This window comes from Marmota marmota, unplaced genomic scaffold (assembly GCF_001458135.2).
Source record: "Marmota marmota marmota unplaced genomic scaffold, marMar, whole genome shotgun sequence".
Classification (NCBI taxonomy): domain Eukaryota; kingdom Metazoa; phylum Chordata; class Mammalia; order Rodentia; family Sciuridae; genus Marmota; species Marmota marmota.
The window spans coordinates 4,636,952-4,657,789 of record NW_025999990.1 but is presented as its reverse complement, the minus strand read 5'-3'; the positions used below and the strand labels follow the sequence as shown (position 1 = coordinate 4,657,789).

General features: G+C 32.8%; 1 protein-coding gene and 1 non-coding gene across 2 annotated transcripts in view; one reads left to right on the top strand and one right to left on the bottom strand.

Annotated features, from left to right (window-relative positions):
* The window catches only part of LOC107139293 (snake venom 5'-nucleotidase-like), a 60,386-nt gene that overhangs the window by 4,712 nt on the left and 34,836 nt on the right, over positions 1-20,838 (bottom strand). The gene's annotated exons all lie outside the window — the stretch shown is intronic.
* Positions 11,318-11,389, top strand: Trnaa-agc. Its single transcript has one exon. It is a non-coding gene; the product is annotated as a tRNA-Ala (tRNA).

Here is a 20,838-nt window from a genome sequence, read left to right as displayed (position 1 = left end):
TACTACTCAATGTCTATTCTTTGTTATGCCCATAATCCAACATCACTTTAAGATACTAAACCCTAAACTTCAATCACTTCTGAGCAAAGCCATATGCTAATAAACCTTAGGTAAATAAAACTTACTGAAAATGTTCTCCACAGTTTCTCTAATCCAAGTATAAAATTGTAATAGTGTTCTTAAATAGATTGAAAAACTAACTATTAAAAGTAAAATTACTATTATACTATATATAGTTGAAAGGGGGATAAAAGAAAAGTGGGCAAAGAAAAAGAAAAAAAGATAGAAAAAATAATAAAAACTAACATAAAAAATAAAAATGGGGGTGGGGGATTTAAAGTAGGAGCATGCAAGGTAATTCAAGAGGGAAAATAGAGACAAAGAAGAGCAAAAACAAATATAGAAAGAATGATTCCAGTTAATGCTTACAACATTAGAAGAAGTACAATCAATTGTGTTGAGGTCTACAATACTGAATAATAAAGGAACATTTATCAATGCAATATGAAAAGTTAGATCAAACCAGACAAGAGTTATTTATGATACTCCATGCCAAGATGGGAAGATTTCTTATTAAGTCTTCTTAATTTGGACTGCATTAGGATTTGGGACTTTTACAAGATGCCCACAAAATTCAGTACCCATTCATGTTAAAAATGCTAGAAAAAGTGGGGATAGAAGGAACTTACTCAACATTATAAAGACTCTATGCACCAAACCCAAAGCTAATATCATACTGAATGGAGAAAAATTGAAAAAAAATTTTCACTAAAATCCAGATCAAGACAAGGGTTGTCCACTCCCACCACTCCTATTCAATACAGTTCTTGGAACTTTAGAAAGAGCTATAAGGCAAGAGAAGACAATTAAAAGGAATAGGAAAAAAGAAATCAAATTATATCTGTTTCCTGATGACATGTTCTTATATCTAGAAGACTAAAAAAACTTCACAAGAATTTCTAGAGCTGATAAACAAATTCAGCAAAGTAGCAGAATACAAGATTACCATACAAAATCAATTATCTTCTTCTACTCCAATAATGAATCTGCTGAGAAAAAAATCTGGGAAAGTATCCCATTCATAAGAACTGCACAAAAAAAAATAAGATACTTGGGAATAAATCTACCTAAGGAGGTGAAACACCTCTACAATGAAAACTATAGAACACTGAAGAAAGAATTTGAAGACCTTAGAAGATTTAAAAAAAAAACTCCCATGTTCTTGGATGTGTAGAATTATTATTGTCAATGATCATATTACCAAAAGCATTGTAGACTCAATATAATCTCCACCAAAATACTAATGATGTATTTCATATAACTAGAAAAAGCAGATCTAAATTTATTTGGAAAAATAAAAGTCTTAGAATAGCCAAAGCAATCCTGTGCAAGGCCAGCAATGCTGGAGGCATCACAATACCTGACTTCAAATTATACTACAGAGCTATAGTAACAAAAACAGCATGGTACTGGCATCAAAACAGACTTGAAGACAAATACAGTAAAAGAGAAAACACAGACAAACCCACATACATAAGGTACTGAATATTCAACAAAAGTGTCAAAAACATGGTGGAGAAAACATGGCCTTTCTAACAAATGGAAAAACTGGTTATCTGTATGTAAAAGAATGAAACTAGACCCCTACCTTTCACTCTGCACAAAAGTCAACTCAACTCTATGTAACAAAGACCTAGGAATTAGACCAGAAACTTTACAACTGCTAGAAGAAAACATAGGATCAAACACTACAACATACTAGTGCAGGTACCTGGCCCCCTTAACCCCTAAAGCTCAAGAAATAAAACTAAGAAAAAAATAAATGAGATGGCACTAAATGAGAAAGGTTCCACACAGCAAAGAAAATGTGAAGAAACAGCCTACAAAATGGAAGAAAATCTTTGCCATCCACTCCTCTGATGGGATTAATATCTAGAATCCATAAAGAACTCAAAACATTTAACATCAAATAAATAAATAACTCAATTAATATATGGGCAAAAGATCAAAACAGAAATTTCTTAAAAGAAGGAATACAAATGGCCAACAAATAAATGAAAAAAATGTTCAACATCCCTACCAATCAAGGAAAAATTGATCAAAGCCACATTGAGATTTTATCTCATTCCAGTCAGAATGGCTATTATCAAGAATACAAATAATAATAAAAGCTGGTGAGTATGTGGGGTAATTGGTACACTCAAAATGTTGATAGCACTGAAAATTAGTACAGCCACTTTGGAAAGCAGTATGGAAATTCCACAAAATACTAGGAATGGAACCACCATATAATGAACTACCACATTCCTTGGTATTTATCCAAAAGAATAAGAATCAGATACTACCATGATACAGGCACATCAATATTTATAGAAGCACAATTAATAATAGCCAAGTTATAGAACCAGCCCAGGTACCTTTCAATATAGGAATGAATAAAGAAACTATATAGGTATACATATACAATTGAATTTTACTCAGCCATAAAGAGTGAAATTATGACAACTGCTGGTAAATGGATGGAAGTGGAGAACATCATGCTAAGTGATATAAGCCAGACTGAAAAAGTCAAGGGTCAAATGTTTTCTGTTACATGTGGAATCTAGAGCAAAATAATGGAAAAAAATGGTGGGGTGGAGAATCCCATGAAAATATAAGGGAGATCAGTGGAATAGAGAAAGAGTAATGAATAGGAGGGAGGAAGAATAGGAAAAAGGAGGAACTATAGAATGAAATTGACCAGATTATGCTATATACATATATGATTATACCAAGTGCATTCACCTTTATGTGTTATCTATAAAGCACTAATTAAAGAACAGTAAATAAATAGAAGGAAGGTCAGTAGAGATGGGGAGTAATGGGGGAAGAAGTTGCAGAGGGAAAGAGAAAGTACTGGAGAGAAATGGAGCAAATTACATTCCATGCATGTATGATTATGTTAAAATGAATGCCACTATTATGTATAACTGTAATGTAGTAATAAAACATCTTTTTTAAAAAAATATTCTATTCTTCAACAACTCTACACTAGTCTGAGATCACTGTTGTCTCAATTTCCTTCCTCAAGTTACTAAAGGAATACAGTGTAAAACAGACATGTTTTGTCTGTTTAAAATGTCGGCTCATTTTTTTTACTTTTTAAATTTTTTTATTCTTACTTGTTCTTTATGACAGCAGAATGCATTACAATTCATATTACACATATAAAGCAGAATTTTTCATATCTCTGGTTGTATACAAAGTATATTCACACCATTCGTGTCTTCATACATGTACTTAGGGTAATGATGTCCTTACCATTTCACCATCTTTTCTACCCTCATGTTGGCTCATTTATTAATTGAATTCATTTTAAATGTAAGAAATAGGTGGCTTCTTCTTGACTATTACTTCAACATTAAGAAATGGCTAGAAAGATTTTTAGTAAATTGATAGACCATTATTAGGATAGTCTGGGAAAAACAAAGTTTGCCTTCTAAATTCATAAACTCAGTCTTATGACATTCTTGGAAGACTATTCATATTGGTTCCAATGACTGCTCTCTTTTCTATTCCTATTGTATCTGTCCATTCCCTTGAAGTTTCAAACTGGAAGGAGCTGGCCTGTTTTGGTACCAATTCACAGAAGTTATTAGGCAATCATTCATTCAAATAAAATAAAACAATTAACTGAATATTCAGTATCACAGTATTGCCTAGTAGAAAAGTGATAAATACAGCATTAAAACTAAGATAAAATAATGCATATATCTAGATAACATAAAGAAATTAAAAAGAAGCACTGCTTGTTTTAATCAATAAAAACTAAATCATCCAAAATGTCAAGCTTCCAATATGTATCTAGATCATGAATATAATACCTTACTCCCCAACACACACCACACAATAAGTCCTGATTACAGAGAAACAGCACACAGACAATGGGAAAAAATTTTTCACTGTAATTGATACATTAGCAAATAACATGTAGGGACATGATTTTCACTGTAATTGATACATTAGCAAATAACATGTAGGGACATTGGGTGAATATTTTTGCTTGAGCTGTCACCATGTTGTTTAGACTTTTTGTCTCTAAAATTATGTGTTACAGAAACATTTTTTCTTTATAATTTAACCAGCCTTATATATTTTATTATAGTAACAGAAAATGAACAAATGGTATGGCTAGTAAAGAACAATAAGTGTTAAATCAAGTACTCTGGGAATTGTGCCAAAATTCTCATTACATTTTATTTATGTACAAGCAAATTATGGAGTAATTCTTTATAATAAAATTGGCAAAAATTAAAGTAACTGACAATATCAAATGAGAAAGTGTGAAATTTAAACTCTGAAGGAAAGAGTTAATTTTTATGTCCTCCACGGAGGGCAATTTTGTAAATCTGAATAAGTACATGCCCAATAATTTTATTTCCTGGTTGACTTTTTCCTAGAAAAAGTTAGCACATCTACACAGAACAATATTGTGTGTGAGGATATACTATGGCAGTGCTGTTTAAAAAGGAAAAATTGAAAATAGTCCATATGTCCACAATTAGGTAAATGGATAAATGTAGTATGTGCTTGCAATGGAGTTAAGTTTCAAAAAATAAAAGGAATACATCAGCCCAAAGCATTTTACTAAAAAATTATACTAACTACTTGACAGTAATTCTATAATTTTAGTAAAAAAAAGATGAAGAACACTTTACAATTCATGTTAGGTATCCAATATTTCTCCATATTACAAAAAGATAATCTAAAAAGCTAGAAAGTATTATGCTTCATGAATATTAAATACTGACATAAGATTTCCAGTTTTCCTAGCACCATTTGTTGAAGAGGCTATCCTTTCTCCAATGCATGTTTTTGGCACCTTTGTCTAATGTATAATTGTAATTTTGTGGGTTAGTCTCTGTGTGCTCTATTCTGTAGCATTGGTCTACCAATCTGTTTTGGTGCCAATACCATACTGTTTTTGTTATGATTTCTCTGTAGTATAGTTTAAGATCTGGTAGTGATGCCACCTGCTTCACTCTTCCCGATAAGGATTGCTTTAGCTATTCTGGGTCTCTTATTTTTCACATGAGTTTCATGATTGCTTTTTCTGTTTCTATGAGGAATGTCATTGGATTTTGATTAGAATTGCATTAAATCTGTATAGTGCTTTTGGAAATATGGTCATTTTGATAATAATGATTCTGTCTACCCAAGAGCAAGGTAAATCTTTCCATCTTCTAAGGTCTTCTTTGACTTATTTCTTTAGGGTTCTGTAATTTTCATTAAAATGAAATTAAAGCCCTATCTCTCACCATGCACAAAACTCAACTCAAAATGGATCAAGAACTTAGGAATAAAACCAGAGACCCTATGTCTAGTAGAAGAAAAAATAGTCCATAATCTCCATCATATGGGATTAGGGCCCAATTTCCTTAATGAGACTCCTGTGGCACAAGAATTAAATCAAGAATCAATAAATGGGATGGACTCAAACTACAAAGTTTCTTAGCAAAAGAAACAATCTGTGAGTTGAATAGACAGCCTACATCTTGGGAGCAAATATTTACCCCTCACACATCAGATAGACCACAAATCTCTAGGGTAGATAAAGAACTCAAAAAGTTAAACACCAAAAAAACAAATATCCCAGTCAATAAATGGGCCAAGGAACTGAAGAAACACTTCTCAGATGATGATATACAATCAATCGACAAATATATGAAAAAATGTTCATCATCGCTAGCAATCAGATAAATGTAAATCAAAACCACTCTAAAATTTCATCTCACTCCAGTAAGAATGGCAGCTATTATGCATACAAACAACAAGTGTTGGGGAGGATGTGGGGAAAAGGGTACACTCATACACTGCCGGTGGGACTGCAAACTGGTGTAGCCAATACGGAAATCAGTATAGAGAATTCTTGGAAAATTGGGAATGGAACCACCATTTGACCATCCCTCCCCTCAGTCTATACCCGAAAGACTTAAAAACAGCATACTATAGGGGCACTGACACATCAATGTTTACAGCAGCACAATTCACAATAACTATACTGTGGAACTAAACTAAATGCCCTTCAATAGGTGAATGGGTAAAAAAATATGGCATATATACACACTGAAATATTACTCAGCAATAAAAGAGAATAAAATCATGGCATTTGCAGGTAAATGGATGGCATCGGAGAAGATAATGCTAACTGAAGTTAGCCAGTCCCAAATAACCAAATGCCAATTGTTTTCAGAAGGCTGATTCATAGTGGGATAGGGAGAGGAAACATGGGAGGAACAGATGAACTCTAGACAGGGCACAGGGGTTGGGGGAAAGGAAGGGGCATGTGGTTAGAAATGATGATGGAACGTGATGATCATTATTATTATCCAAAGTACATGTATGAAGACATGAATTGGTGTGAATATACTTTGTATACAACCAGAGATATGAAAAATTGTGCTCTATATGTGTAATAAGAATTGTAATGCATTTCATTGTCATATATAAATTAAAAAATGACAGAAACAAAAACAAAATAAATAAATAAATACTGACATAAAATCTTTAACAAAATATTAGAATTCAGTAGTGCATAAAAATAAACATGTACCATTACCAAGTGCAGTTTATTCCAGAGATGTAAAACTAGTTCAATATTTGAAAAATCAATTAACATTATCTATCAAATTAACAACTTCAAAAGGCAAAAATGCATGATTCTATGAATTCATTCATAAAAAGAATTTGAAAAAAATTAACACATAATTTTAAAATTGCCGAATACTGGGAATACAGGAAAATTAGTTCAACTTAACAAAGAACATCTTCAAGAAATGCATGGCTAGCATCATATTTAAAGATGAAAACATAAGTATTTTTTCTTCCTAAAATCAGGACAAAGATATCTGCTCTCACCAAATCTGAACATAGTGCTAGTCATCTAAGCCAGTGCAATAAAACAAGAAAAGAAAAGAAAAGTGTGTAAATGAAGTTGTTTTGGGATGTTTGCAAAATTGTAGTGACACATGGTTAGCAAAGAAAATCTGAAGGAGCACACAAATATGTTCCTGGAACTAGTAAGGTTGCAAGATACAAGATCATCATTCAAAATTCAATGATATATTTCTATATATCAATGAGCAGTTGGAAATCAAAATTAGAAACATAAACCATTTATAATAGTGCATAACAATGAAACTCTCAGGTGTAACCCCGAACAAAACATGTACAGAACTTGTATGCTGAAAACTACAAAGTGCAATCAAATAAAAACTAAATAAAATGTAGAGACATACCCCAATTGTGAACTGGAAGATTCGTGACAGTGAAGATGTCAATTCTCCCCAAACTGATATAAAGGTTTAACATAATTCCTATTAAAAATCTCAGCAATACTTTCTGTTGCTGTAGACAATTCATTCTAAAATTTATATGGAAAGGTTAAGGAGTTAAAATCATTAAAACAATTTTGGGAAAGAATAAAGTGGTTTTAAGACATAATATATATCAAGTCTGTGGTATTGATAGGGAAGACATATTGATCAAGGGACATGAATGGAGAACAAAAATAGAAACACACAATCACTAATTTTTTGCAACAGTACAAAAATAATTCAATGATAAAAAGACAGTAATGACATCAGAAAGATATGCTATCCACAGGCAAAAATAAACAAAAAAAAAACTCTAACTCAACAGGACTCTCACACCTAATAAAGTATTTAATATTTTAAATGAATCACAGATTTAAACCTCACACATAAAACTATAAAACTTCTAGAAGAAAACGTAGGAGAAAATCTTCAAAACTAGGGTTTGTTGAAGAATTCACAGACATGAAACCAAAAGTAAGATGCATTAAAAAATGAATTAATTGGACTTTATCAAAAACTCATTCTCCATGAAAAACCCTACTAAGAAAATGAAAATACAAGACTGGAAGAAAATATTTACAAATCACACAACTCACAAACAACTCTCATCTAGAATGTATGAAGAACCTTTAAAACTCAACAGCAAACCAAAAACAAATAGAAAATAGCCCCAAAACATGAATAGATATTTCATCAGAGGATAAACATCATTAATAAGCACTTTAAAAGTGCTAATTGGGCTAGAGTTGAAGCTCAGTGGTAGAGGGCTTATCTCGCATTGTGTGATAACTAGGTTCAATTCTCAGCATCACATATAAATAAATAAAATAAAGGTCTACTGACAAGTAAAAAAATTTTTTGACACCAAATTCAAATTTGGTGTCAATATACCTTATATACAAACAGAGATATGATAAATTTTGGTATATGTGTATTAAGAATTGTAATGCAAAAAAAAAGAGTAAATTTTTTTTTAAAAAGTGCTCATTATTCATTAGAGAAATGAAATTTAAAACCAATGTATACCTATTTTAAAGTTAAATTTTAAAATAGTAATAATATGAAATTGCAGAGAAACTGGGATATCTCATACACTGCTGTTGGAAATGGTGTAGTTACTTTAGAAAGCAGTTTGGCATTTTCTTTAGAAAATAATCATATATTTACCATATGCTCCCACAATTACATTCCTGATCATTTATCACAGAAATGAAAACTTATATGCAAACACCTGTACACTAATAATAATAGCAGTTTTATCTGAATAGTCTAAAACTGGAATTCCTCAATATAATGTAATGGTTACATTATGGTACATCTATAACATGTAATACTAATCAGTAATAAACAGACACATGAACTAACTTAAATGGATCTGAAGGACACTGAGTGAGAAAAGCAAATATAAAAGGTCACACAGCTTATAATTTCTTTTATGTAATATTCTCAAAATAAAAAAAAATTATTGTAGAGATAGAGAACATGATGGAGGTTGCTAGAGATTAGGGAAGGTGAGTGGGAAAAGAACAGGTATGACTAAAAAGGGGGCAACATAGGGAGATATTTACGATGAATGTTCTGTATCATGATTGTGCTGGTGACTACATATGATAACATTGCACATAATTATACAAACACACTGCACTAGTATCAATTTCCTGGCTTTGATCATGTACTATAGCTATGTAAGAGGCAATTTTCGCAAAAACCAAGGGAAAGGAAGCTAAAACCTCTCATATTAATCTTGTAAACTTCCTATGAAACTATAATTATTTATAAATAAGAAGTTAAAAAAAGAAAAATCTAAAAAACTGACCAAGTCCTCATTTGAGGCATTATATGGAGATTTTCTTATTTTATCCTTTAATAATAATCTATATTAAAAATATTTTCAAAGACATAGCTAAAAACCTATCATATAAAATGCATATTTCAAATTAAATTCCTAGTTTATTATTTCATATAAATGGTTTTCAACAAGGGATTCTGGGAGTGCCTGAATTTCAGAATATACCATAAAGTGAGTGGCTTAAATAATGGTAATTTATTGTCTTGTCCAATCACAGATACCACATATTATATGATTACTTTCATATGAAATGTCCAGAACAGGCAAATCTATTCAGAAAGTAGAGTGGTGATTGCATAGGAATGGGGAGTGACCACTAAGGAGTATAGGCATCTTCTTGGGATGATGAAAATATTCCAAAATTTGACTGATGATGGATATATAACATGAAAACACTAAACATCACTCAATTATATATATTAAATGGGTAAATTATATGGTATATGAATTATATCTCAATAAAGCTATCAAAATTCTACAAACCCGACATTTGGAACTTTTTCTAGAAAGCAAAATCCAAGCGAGTACTCCTTCAATTTACGTGAATTCTTTCTGAGGGCTTATATCATTAATATTTGCATATACTTAAATCTTCAGCACATTACAAGGTTAATGATGAAGACCATAAATCTCTACATAGAATAAACTTTAGTGTGATTCATTTGAAGGCAGAAAATAACAAAGTATATCTAACTAAGTTTCAGCCAAAATAAAAAAAAATTCAAATCCTGGACTTAAAGAGTTAACCCTTTCCAGTCACAGTGGCACATGTCTGTAATCCCAGTGGCTCAGGAGGCTGAGGAAGGAGGATCATGAGTTCAAAACCAGTCTCAGCAATTTAGCGAGTCCCTAAGCAACTCAGTGAGACCCTGTCTCAAAATAAAAATATATTAAAAAGGCTGGGGATGTGGCTCAGTGTTAAGCACCTCTGGGTTCAACCCCTGGTACCAAATTAAAAAAAAAAAAAAGAGGTAATCCTTAGCTGGAAAAATATGGCTTTTCATAATAACAGTCAAAATCACTAGTATTTTCCTGCAAATCTATATATTAGTAATTAGGACTAAATATAAAGTTTATGTACACAGAATTTTCATGATTATTTATGATAACCTGAGACAGGACATATGCAAATGTTTGCCCAATAGTTTGTTCAGTGAAAAAAAAGCACTGTCTTGTGTCTGCATTTGGCTTGATTTTGGTATTTGTCTCAGTTTCTCCTTCCCAGCCTAACTAATGTCAACAGAGAGAATGATGCAAGTTAGGGTCCACCTCCAAGCAAACAAAAGCATATGTCAACCATTTCAGACCAGCCATCACTGATAAGGACCTAGAAATCACTTCTCTGTTCCTGACATATCATCTCTTTGTTATTACTGCATCCTTCCCAATACTGATTTTTTAAAAACTTTCAATGCTTCTTAGCTCATTTTAATTTTTCCATATTTTTATTGGTGCATTATACTGATGCATAATAGTTGGATTCTTTTAGCCCTACCAAACTAGAATTTTAATATTTGACTAATAGCCACTTGACCAAGATAAAATCTGTACTACTCTGTAATAATTTTTTGATTTTTTTTAGTTTTGACTCAAAAAAATCCCTTATATTCCTACTAGACCTCCCTACTCAGCCTTTATTTCAGAAAAATAAGCCAAAATATTAATTTGCCTCCTCCTAATTCCATGCAGTCCTATAAAATCAATTACCAGTCTAAGAAATGCCTTACTATATGTGAGATTCTATTTTTAGGTACTGTAGGATAATTTAAAAAGCAAATGACATAGAATAACTTTATACCAGTGGAACTCCAAAAGAAAGAACTGCCTCCAGAACTAGAATATATGCAAGTCTCATAAAATCTATTTCTACTCATCTCTGAAAGTTCCCTAGAAAAAAATGAAGAACACTGGGAAGAAGGGCATAAGATAAGGAGTTTTAAGGTCACATAATTTAAGTACAGGTTGAAAGAAAGCCAACAATCTAATTAAAGTTTAGAGGCTAGGCTCTAAACTAGGCTCAGTTAAAAATCATGTATGAAATCCCTTTGTGGACACATGCCTCCAGTTAATATCAAGATATCAAACTACTTAGAAAAATAATGATATGGGGGCTGGGGCTGTAGCTCAGTGGCAGAGCACTTGCCTAGCATGCATGAGGCACTGGGTTCGATTCTCAGCAGCACCATATAAAAATAAATAAGTAAAATAAAAGTCTCCCGTCCATCTACAACAAAAGTATTTTTTTAAAAAAATAACTATACTAGCTGCTTAGTCTTTTTAACTGCACTTATGTTAAATAAGCATTTCTACTTTTGAAAAAGAAGGTGCTTACAGAGCTTCCTAAGCACTTCACCTAAACTGTATACATAGAAAACCATTCATAGTACAAGTTTTTCCTTGTGTTTATTCACCATATTAGCAACACAATGTTAATGTTGATGTAAAAACATAACTAATTCAATAACTCAATTTATAAAAATCAATTTTCTTTATATTAGCATTGAATAGTGAGAAATAAAATTAAGAAAACAATTCCATTTACAAAAGATCTAAATATAAAATAATTAGGAATAAATGTAATAAAACTACAAGAATTATAATATGAAAACTACAAAACACTGTATAAAGAAATTAAAAGAACTAAACAAATGTTAAAAGACATTCTACACTGTTGAACTGAAAGATTTAACATTGTTAAGAAATGCAATACTCCCCAAATTGGGCTACAGATTCAACTTTATTCATATCACCTGCCTTTTCTTTCTTTTTTTTTTTAAGAAATTGAGAAGCATTTTCTAAAATTCATTTTGAAAACACAAGGAACACAACATGGTCAAAATAATCCTGAAATTACAAGTATTCATAGCTTATTTTTAAAACTTATTACAAAGGTAATCAAGACAGTGTGGTATTGCCTATAAGGATAGACCTAATAGATCAATGTAACCCAATGAAAGACCAGAAATAAACCCTTACACGTACAGTAAACTGTTGTAACAAGAGTAATAAGACAATACAATGGGGAAAAACAGGCTTTTCAACAAATGGTCTCAAACAATTGGATACCTACATGTAAAAGAAAAAATTGGACTAACATCTTATGCCATACACAAAAAACAACTCAAAATGGATCAAAGACTCAAAGGAAAGAGCGAAAATTATAGAAGTCTTGGAAGAAACAGGTATAAATCTCTGTGATCCTGGATTAGGCAGTGGTTTCATAAAATGGCAATAAAAGACAAGTAACAAAAGAAAAATAACTGTATTTCTCAAAAATTAAAAAACTTTCGTGTTCCAGTTTGCAAATCACAACTGAAAAGAGATTTTTATCTAGAAGATAAAAAGAACTCTTATATAACTCAATAACAAAAACAAAATAACCCACTTTTGAAAGGCAAAATATAAAATTAAACATTCTCAAAAGGAGATACACAAATGGCCAATAAACACATGAAAAGATCCACAACATCAATAGCCATAAGAAAATGCAAATTAAAATAAAATGAGATGCCATTTCTCATCTACTAGGATTGCTATTATCAAAAAGGTAACAAGAAGTATTCGCATAGAAGCGGAGAAACTAAAACCTTCATACAATGCTGAACAATGTAAAATTATGTAGTCACTTTGGGAAACAATCAGTTTCTCAAAAAATTTAGACTAACCATATGATCAAGAAGTTCTATTACTAAGTATATGCCCAAATGACATGAAAAAATTATGTCCAAACACCTGTGCATGAATTCTCATAACAGCATTATTCATAAGAGCCAAAAAGTAGAAACAGTCCAAATGTTTGTCAACTGATGAATAGAAGCATTTATGATTATCATACAATGGAATGCTACTCCACAATAAAAAGAAATGAAGTCCTGACACATGCTATAGCATGGATAATCCTTGAAAACATACTGAGAGAGAGAAGTCAGTAAAAGAGTCACATATCTATGAATCCATTTATATGAATGCACAGAATAGGAAACCTATAGAAATAGTAAAGTAGAAAAGTATTTGCCTAGTACAGGGAAGTTTGGGAAGAAATGGTGAGTGATACTTTGAAGTTGATGGAATATTCTAAAACTGTGAAAATAACTGTACAACTCTGTGAACTACCAAAACCTATTCAAATATACATTTTATTTTTTGGTAGTGTTGGGGATTAAACTTAAAGGATGTATGCTAGACAAGGGCACTACCACTGAGGTACAACCTCAGCCTCAATTGTATATTTTAAATGGATGACTTGTATATGAATGATGTCTCAATAAAGCTTCTTAAGCAAACCTTGATATAACATTTTATAAAAGTATAAGATTTTTCTATAAACTTACTCTCCAGGTGGTTGGCTTCACTTTTTTTTCAGTTTATTAACTCTTGCCATCAAGGTACCCTATAAAATGTACAACACAATGATACCATAGAGAGCAATATTTAGCTGCTGACTTATCATATATTTTAGTTAACAGTTAAAGGGGCTCTGGGAATGGCCTGTCCACTGCTACCTCTGTCGCTACTTCTGAGGTCACTGCCACTGATGCTGGGAGGTCTCTTCTCCAATCAGCTGCTGCCTACACTGCTACTGCCATTGCCGCTGCCTGTGATACTGCTGCTTGCCACCCTAAGGTTTCCTGGAGATCTTCTTTCTAGGTGCTGCTGCCCATGCAGGTACACCCACCTGCTGCTACCACTGAAAACACTACTGACCCTGAAGCAACTGATGCCGACACGGCTGCTGTACCCCAGAGATTGCCTGGTAATGCTGCCCCCATAGCCACAGTTGCAGCCACCGCTGTGGCTGCTGCTGACACTGTTTCACTACCTTCACTACTGTTGCTGCTTACATGCTACTTGCTTCCACCAATCACATCACCAACACTGCTACCACTGCCTAGAGGTCTGCTGTGAGGGGGACTCCAGATTTGGTTGCACACAGCCGCACCCATTTTAGGACACCAGCCAGGGTCTGGGGCCCAGGTGCCAGCCAGCAGGTTTACCACCACAGAGCCTGTCTGGGGACTCCAGCTGGGACCTGCAGGTTCAGTGTGGGGGTGCCTGCAGCATTGGAGGTGGCTGGGAATGCTGGTGGCCCTTGTTTTGCTGCTGAATCTCAGGTTTGCAACCTGAGACCATCCCTGGTGCTCTCTCTGAAAGTAGGAACAGCATTGAGATCTTGGGACTGCAGTGTGACTGAGCCTGAGGTATCTGAAGACCATATTGGTGGGATAGTGACTGAGTCTCAGAAGGTTGCTGTGGGCCTGGTGATCCTGATAGACATCAGAGACAGGGCTGAGAAGCTTTTGAACACTGATGGAAACACTTTGACTTTCCATTAAGATAGATTTATTTATTTATTTATTTATTTATTTAGTTAGTTAGTTTTCAATTCGCTGATATCTCTATAATATTTGTAACAGGGTGTTTTTCATGCATCCGTGTGTGGAGGACAATGATATATGAATGGTGTTTTGCATTTTTGTTACATTTTTATGTTTTTACTTTTTTCTCTTTGTTTGTATTCTTCCTCTCACTTGTCTGTTTTCTTGGATTTTCTTTCCAACTCTTCTCCAACCAACAGCCAATCTCTGTTGGCTCCTTGTCCACTTTTCCTGTGAATTTCTGCTTCTAGCTTCTCCATTCCTCCCTCATGGACATCGTGGATTATGCTACCACTGTTCTCTAATCCACCATTTGAAATTGTAAACCGTTTTAACAAATTTTCGTTTATACTATAGAGAGTTATTGAATTCATCATTTTGGTTTAATGTGAGAAAGCAGTAGATGCTTTAGTGGGAGCTATGAGGTTTAAGGTATATATTTTTTATACTGGGTGCTGTTGATATTGGTCTCACCATAAAGGCAAGGTGCTGGAAACCTTCAGGGACACTATAGGTCCACAGGGTAAAATTTGTGCTGTCTTAATCCTACTTCGAGATGGGAAAACACACAAACAACATGAAAAACCAAGGGAACAATGCGCCCAAACAAACCAAGATGCTTTAACGACAGAAGCCACTAATAACACAGTAGAAGAAATGTCCAAGAAGAAGTTCAGAATAATCTGTGAAGTAAAGGATAGTTTAAGGAGTAAAATCAAATAAAAAGATACAGGAAGTGAATGGTCACTTCAATAAAGAGTTAGAGATTGTGAAAAAAATAAACAAGCAGAGTGCTTGGGTTGTAGCTCACTGGTAGAGCACTTGCCTATTATGTGTGAGGCACTGGATTCAACTCTCGGTACCATATATAAATAAATGTATAAAATAAAGGTCCAGCAACATCTACCAAAAAATTTCAAAAAACAATAAGCAGAAATCTTCAAAATGAAGGAATCAGTAAACCAAATTATAAATTCAATAAAAAGCATCACCAACAGACTAGACCACTTGGAAGACAGAAAGTCAGGCAATGAAGACAAAATATATAATCTTGAAAGTAGATTTGAACCATTCAGAGAAGATGATAAAAAATCATGAATAGAATATACAAGAATTATGGGATAACATGAAAAGACCAAATTTAAGAGTTATCAGAATAGAGTATAATAGAAGGAGTAGAGACACAAACCAAAGGAATCACAATCTTTTCAATGATATCATAACAAAAATTTTCCCAAACCTAAGAATGGAAAGGAAAATCAAATACAAAAGGCTTACAGGACCCCAAATGTACAAAACTACAGCAGACTCACACCAAGACACATTATAATGAGAATAAATAACACAGAGAATAAAGATAAAATCTTAAAGTCTGTGAGAGAAAAAAAAAATCAAAATTACGTACAGGGGGAAACCAATTCAGATCTCCAAGGATTTCTCGACCCATACCCTCAAAGCTAGGAGGTTCTGGAATAATATATTTCAAGCTCTGAAAGAAAGTGATGCCAACCAAGAATTTTATATTCAGCAAAATTAAGTTTCAGATTCAAAGATGAAATTAAAACCTTCCATAATAAATAAAAATTCAAAGAATTCACAACTAGAAAGCCTACATTACAGAATATTTTCAACAAAATATTCCATGAGGATTAAGTGAAAACCAGCAAAGGGAGGATCTACACTAAGGAATATTTAACCAAAGGAGAAATTGAGTCAAATTAAAAACCAGGAAAAAAAAAACCCAAAATGACAGGGAATAAAAGTCATCTCTCAATAATAACCTTGAATGTTAATTGCCTAAACCTATCAATCAAAAGATAGAGAGTTGGCAGATTGGATTAAAAAGCAAGACATAATAATATGCTGTCTTCAATAGACTCACCTCATGGGCAAAGACATCCACAGGCTGAAAGTGAAAGGATAGGAAAAAACTTATCACTCTTATGGATTGTGTAAACAAGCAGGGGATTCCATTCTCATCTCAGATAAAGTAGACTTCAAACCAAAGTTAATAAGAAGAGATAAAGAAGGACATTTCATACTTCTTAAGGGAAGTATATATCAGCAGGACATAACAATTATAAATATTTATGCCCCAAGCAGTGAAGCATCTATGTACATCAAACAAAACCTTCTCAATTTCAAGAGTCAAATAGACCACAACACAATCATACTGAATGACTTTAACACACCTCTTTCACTACTAGACAGATATACCAAACAAAAACTAAATAAAGAAACTATAGAACTAAATAACACAAACAATAATTTAGACTTAACAGACATATATAGAATATTTCAACCATCAACAAGTGAATCTACTTTCTTCTCAGCAGCACATGGCTCCTTCTCTAAAAACAGACCATGTCTTATGCTATAAAGCAACTCTTAGTAAATACAAAAAAAAGCAGAGATAATACCCTGCATTCTATCAGATCACACTGGAATGAAATTAGAAATCAATGATAAAATTAAAAAATAGAAGCTACTATAACAATTAGAGACTAAATAATGTTCTATTGAATGGTGAATGGATAGAAGAAATCAAGGATGAAATAAAAAAATTCTTAGAAGTAAATGAGTACACTGATATAACATATCAAAATCTCTGGGACACTATGAAGGTAGTACTAAGAGGAAAGTTTATTGCATTGAGAGCATTCATTAAAAGAATAAAAAGTCAACAAATAAATGACCTTACACTACATCTCAAAGCCCTCAAATTAACATTATCAATATGATTCAACAACATGTATACTCAAAAGAATGAAAAATTATATCCCATATATGTGTGATATATCAAAGTGCATAAATGCATTCTACTGTCATATAAAACTAATTAAAACAAATAAAAAATTAATGAAAAGTGGAAGAAGATAGGAAATAATTAAAATCAGGGCTGAAATCAATGAAATCGAAACAAAAATAACAACTGAAAAAATTGACAAAACAAAAAGTTGGTTCTTTGAAAAAATAAATAAAATAGATAAACTCCTAGCCATGCTAACAAAGAGAAAAAGAGAGAAAACTCAATGTACTAAAAATACAAGATGAAGAAGGAAATATCAATGTACATGTCTGAAATACAGAAATAATTAGAAACTATTTTGAAAATTTATACTCCAATCAAATAGAAAATATCGAAGAATCAACACATTTCTAGAGACATATGAACTACCCAACTAAATGAGGAGATCATACATGTTTTAAAGAGATCAATTTAAAATAATGAAATAGAAAATGCCATCAAAAGCCTATCAACCAAGAAAAGCCCAGGACCACACAGATTCTCAGCTGAGTTCTACAAGACATTCAAAGAAGAATTAATACCAATACTCCTGAAAGTATTCCATAAAACAGAAGAGGGAACCCTTCCAAACTCATTCTAGGAGGTTAATATCACCCTGATACCAAAACCAGACAAAGACACATCAAAAAAAGAAAACTTCAGACCAATATCCCTAATGAACATAGGTGCAAACTTCTCAATAAAATTCTGGCAAATTGCATACAAAAACATTAAAAAGATAGTGCACCCCCATCAAGTAGGATTCATCCCAGGGATGCAGGGTTGGTTCAACATATGGATATCAATAAACATAATTCATATGAATACTTAAAAACAAGAATCATATGATCATCTGAATAGATGCAGAAGCATTTGACAAAATACAGCACACCTTCATGTTCAAAACACTAGAAAAACTAGGGATAGTACAAACATACCTCAACATTGTAAAAGCTATATATGCTAAACTCAAGGCCAGCATCATTCTAAATAGAGAAAAATTGAAAGTATTCTCTCTAAAAACTGAAACAAGACAAGAATGTCCTCTTTCACCAATGTATTTGTGTGGGTATGTCTCTTGTCCTCTAGTTTGTACCACTAGTTCACAAGTCTATTTTGGTGCCAATACTATGCCATTTTTATTACTTTAGCTCTGTAACATAATTTAAGGTCTGGTATTGTGACCCTCCTGCTTCACTTTTCTTGAAAATGAATATAGAATATTTCACTTCTATTCAATATCATGCTTGAAACTCTAGCCAGAGGAATTAGACAGAAGAAAAAAGTTAAAGGAATATAAAATATGTAAAGAACTCAAACTGTCACTATTTGCTGATGACATGATTCTATATTTAGAAGATCCAAAATATTCCACCAGAAAACTTCTTGAACTAGTAAATAAATTCAGCAAAGTAACAGGATATAAAATCAACACCCATAAATCAAATGCATTCCTATATATCAGCAATGAATCCACTGAAATAGAAATTAGGAAAACTACCCCATTCACAATAGCCTCCAAAAAATACCTGGGAATCAATCTAACAAAAGAGGTGAAAGACCTCTACAGTGAAAACTACAGAACACTAAAGAAAGAAACTGAAGAAAACCTCAGAAGATGGAAAGATCTTCCATGCTCCTAGATAGGCAGAATTAATATTGTCAAAATGGCCATACCACCAAAAGCATTACACAGATTTAATGCAATTCTGATTAAAATCCCAATGACATTCTTCATAGAACTAGAAAAAGCAATCATAAAATTTATTTTGAAAAAATAAAAGACCCAGAATAGCTAAAACAATCCTTATCAAGAAAAGTGAAGCAGGAGGCATCACAATTCTGGACCTTAAACTATACTACAGAGCCATAGCAACAAAAATGGCATGGTATTGACACCAAAATAGACTTGTGGACCAATGGTACAAAAGAGAGGACACAGAGACAAACCCACATAAATAGGGTTATCTCATACTAGACACAGGTGCCAAAAACATTCACTGGAGAAAAGATAGCTTATTCAACAAATGGTGCTGGCAAAACTGGAAATCTATATGTAGCAAAATAAAATTCAACCTCTTGTTTCTCACACTGCACAAAAAACTCTCAAAGTGGATCAAAGACTTAGGCACTACAACAGAGACCCTGACCCTAATAGAAGAAAAAGTAGGCCTAAATCTTCACCATGTCAGCCTAGAATCTGACTTCCTTATAAAGAAAGATTCCTAAAGTGTAAGAAGTAAAATTAAGAATCAATAAATGAGATGGATTCAAATTAAAAAGCTTCTTCTCAGCAAAGGAAACAATCAATAATGTGAGGAGAGAGCCTACAGATTGAGAGAAAATCTTTACCACATGCATCTCTGATTAATTAATCTCTAGGATATAAAAGAACTCAAAAAACTTAACACAAAAAAACAAATATCCCAATCAATAAATGGGATAAGGAACTGAACAGACACTTCACAGAAGAAGGAATATAACAACCAACCAACAAATACATGAAAAAGTATTTAACATCTCTAGAAATTAGAGAAATGAAAATCAAAACTACACTAAGACTTCATCTCCTGTCAGAATGGCATTTATCAAGAATACAGGCAACAATAAATATTGGCAAGGATAGGAGTGAAAAGGTACACTCATAAATTGTTGGTGTGACTGCAAATTGGTACAACCACTATGAATGGAGATTCATAGAGATTCATCAGAAAAGTTGGAATGGAGATTCAGAATGGAGATTCATCAGAAAAGTTGGAATGGAACCACCATTTGACCCAGCTGTCCCACTCCTCAGTTTAAACCCAAAGAACTTAAAATCAGCATACTACAGTAATGCAGCCATGTCAATGTTTATAGCAGCTCAAATCACAATAGATAAATTATGGAACCAACCTAGGTGACCTTCAATAGATGAATGGATAAAGAAAATGTGATATGTGTGTGTATATGTGTATGTATGTATAAATATATACACATACACACACACAATGGAATATTACTCAGTTATAAAAAAGAATGAAATTACGGCATTTGCCTGTAAATGAATGGATCTGGAGAATATCATGCTGAGTAAAATAAGCCAATCCCAAAAAATCAAAAGCTGAATGTTTTCTCTAACATGCAGATGCTAGTTCACAATAAGGTGTGGGGCACTAGAGAAGAATAGTTAGGTAGAGGGAAGTGAAGGGAGGGGAGGAGATGTAGGGATAGGACTGATAGTATAACGAAACAGACATTATTACTTTATGTATATATGTGACTGCATGGCCAATATTATTCTACAACATGTACACTCAGAAAAATGTGAGATTATATCTCATCTATGTATATCAGAGTGCATAAATGCATTCTACTGTCATATGTAACTAATTAAAACAAATAATTTTTTTTTAAAAAAAGAGAAAGAGATGCACCTCAAATCTTTTAAGTCTACTAGTTTTTCTGATTTGCCTACAAATTTTATAGTGG